We start from the raw sequence: 2,851 nt of genomic DNA on the forward strand, positions 1-2,851 counted from the left end.
AGTGAAGAAAATCTTTCCAAGAAAACTAAACACTTACTACAACAAATGCTATGCAAATTAAAGAATATGTGAGTTCAACTGGCTATGACAGTGATAGATGCTGTAGCATCACAAAAGAAAAAAGTAGATTCTAAATTGTGAAAACAAAGGATTTGTGATGAGTAGAGATTAAAAATCAGTAGAATTTCGTTCAAGGGATCATAGATAGGAGAAAGTATTCATATATATATATTTACATATACATAATTCATAAGAAAATTCTTAGAAGAGAGTATTTATATATATATATATATATATATATATGTTTACATATACATAATTCATAAGAAAATTCTTAGAAGAAAACTAGTGTTATAAGGATAGAAGACTTCGTGGAATTGTTCATTGTTACATCACAGATGAGGGGGCTTAGGCCACAGCAGAAGACTTAAGATTGCCAAAGCTAATGTCCTGATTTCCAACAGCAACTTCTTCATAGTAGGCAGTGATGGTTCAAGTCTTAGGATGGGATGTGGGACATAGCTCCAAAAACAGCCTTCACCTCCCTCCTACCCCTACCTCCTACCCCACTCCCCCAGGAAAAGCCTGGGATTCCTAACCCAGCAGGAGCTAAAGTGTGGCTCTCTTGCCACCTCTTCCTGCTTCCTCTTACTGACCTCTCACTGTAAGTCAATCTCATGTAACAGCTTTCTTTGATCATACTACATACATAAGTGTCTTCCTGCCTTAGTCTTTGCTCTTAATCACAAGGCTTACTGCATGCCCTGCCTTCTCTTATCTCAGGGGTTTGGGGCTGAAATGTGAGTTGCTTAACATTATGCTGACCAGATTTTAAGTTGTAATTTGTATCTTCAAACCTTACACAGATATTTGTCTTACTTAATAGAAGACATGTTTGAAATTTTTGATTAAATAATTTGTTTTCAATATCTTTTTGACAGTGTCCTACATCAGTACAATTATCTGTGGTCATAACTACTTCTCATGAAACTTTCATATCTTCTCCCAGCTCCCACCAATTCTTTTGTTGCCAATAAATCCCCTTCCTAATTCTGTGCCTGTTTTCTACTGATTGATGCTAATGACAGTTGTTTTTGTGAGCAGTGATAGGGATTTTTTTTTTCTTTGTAGTGTGGACAACTTACCAATGCCTGCACTGCTTAATAAAATGAGAATCCTCCCCCTAGAAGCTGTTAGTGTTATGCATAAGGGAACACAGAAAGACATGAGGTCTTATGATCCCATGTTTTCTATCACCTTCATTTTCTTATTCCTTTGAAGTTCAGAATACAATATTAACACTTAGGCAATGCTGAATATATTATGAGATATTTTAATTAATGTTTTGTGTGATAAAATAGAACAAATACATTGAAGAATCAATAACATTTTACTTTGAAGAATTTTACAAAAGACACCTCTAAGAGATGACTTTGCAATAAACAAATTTTCATCAATATTCTTGTAAAGAAGCATAAAAAGCCTCATTAGGATATATGTGAGCACACACACATATATACACATGCACATACACACATGCATATACACATGCACATGTACACACACACACACACACCACACACAAACACACATCAAAGCAAAAATAGGTAAAGTATAAAGCAGAAGAGTATTAGTATGGGTGAAAGGGGGTCAAGATCAGGTAACGTGAGGTTAATATGTGTGATATATTTTAGGTACACGTATGAGAATATTACAATAAACACCATTATGTATAATTAATATATGCTAATAAGCATTGTAAAATACTAATAATTTCCTAAAATTAAATAACCCATATATTAAAGTGAGAAAGCCAAAAGAAAAGGATTTAGTTTATGACAAATGGAAAAAATATCTCAAATTCAACTTGTAAGATCATTTATAAATCCAAATGACAGGATTCCTTGATATCTGGGTCTCCAGAAGTACAGGTGAAACATACTTAAGACTTTTGTTTCAATCTACTATTACTAGTTAGGGGAGTACATTATCTTATATCAGTAGTACTTTCAATAACAAAATGGCTTATTTATAATAAAAATTTATTTTAAATATTGAAATAGTGTGAAGTTTGTATATACACCAATATTTTAAGTTAATACCTGTGCAAGTCTATGCAATTGATAAATATTCACTAGATGCTGATTCATCATTTTGATGCAAATTTACAAAGGATAATTCCAACTGTCACTAGATAGAGTGATTTATTAACGTCATGCTATTTGTTGTTTGCTGTGATAAATACTATATGATTTTTCATGACATTCTATAAATATTGCAGTGGATTATTAAGGCGATAAAATCCAATGGCAGAAATATAATGAGATCATGTCACATTTGTATAAAATCTACGTTTGACAAATTGTGTATTCTATACAGGCTATTACAGTCTTAGAAGGATTTAAAGGGACGTTTCTTAGAACACAAAGAGAAGAATAGGACAGGGCTAAATTCACTTTATGATTCAAATAAGAGCACACATCAACGCACGTGTTGAGTACACAAGCCAATACAGAAGTGTAGTAGATTACCATGTGAGAGGCTGATTTATAATTCAGAGACAGAGCTTGGACAGCCAAACTCATGCATTTTCAAATCTTTAATGACCTCTTAACTGAACTGACTGCCACCATGTTTGGAACTGTACATCTCCCTGATAATTTTTTGCCCTAGATCTCAATATTTTAAGCTATACCAATCTGTCTTCTAAAACTCAAAAAATTGTGCAGAGAAATTTGCTTTGACTAAAGCAAGGAATAAATGTTAGCATTAAAGCTAAATGTTGCTCTCACTGGTTATGCCTGAACTTTCCGTAAACTCTGCCCCCATCATGGAAATTTCACTACAAAAA

General features: G+C 33.3%; 1 long non-coding RNA gene across 1 annotated transcript; it reads left to right on the forward strand.

Annotated features, from left to right (window-relative positions):
• The first annotated feature begins 320 nt into the window (after window positions 1-320).
• Window positions 321-1,052, forward strand: LOC116086501. Its single transcript, XR_004116958.1, has 2 exons — window positions 321-664; window positions 942-1,052. It is a non-coding gene; the product is annotated as an uncharacterized LOC116086501 (long non-coding RNA).
• Window positions 1,053-2,851: the final 1,799 nt, after the last annotated feature.

The sequence above is a fragment of the Mastomys coucha genome, unplaced genomic scaffold (assembly GCF_008632895.1).
Source record: "Mastomys coucha isolate ucsf_1 unplaced genomic scaffold, UCSF_Mcou_1 pScaffold12, whole genome shotgun sequence".
NCBI classification, from domain to species: domain Eukaryota; kingdom Metazoa; phylum Chordata; class Mammalia; order Rodentia; family Muridae; genus Mastomys; species Mastomys coucha.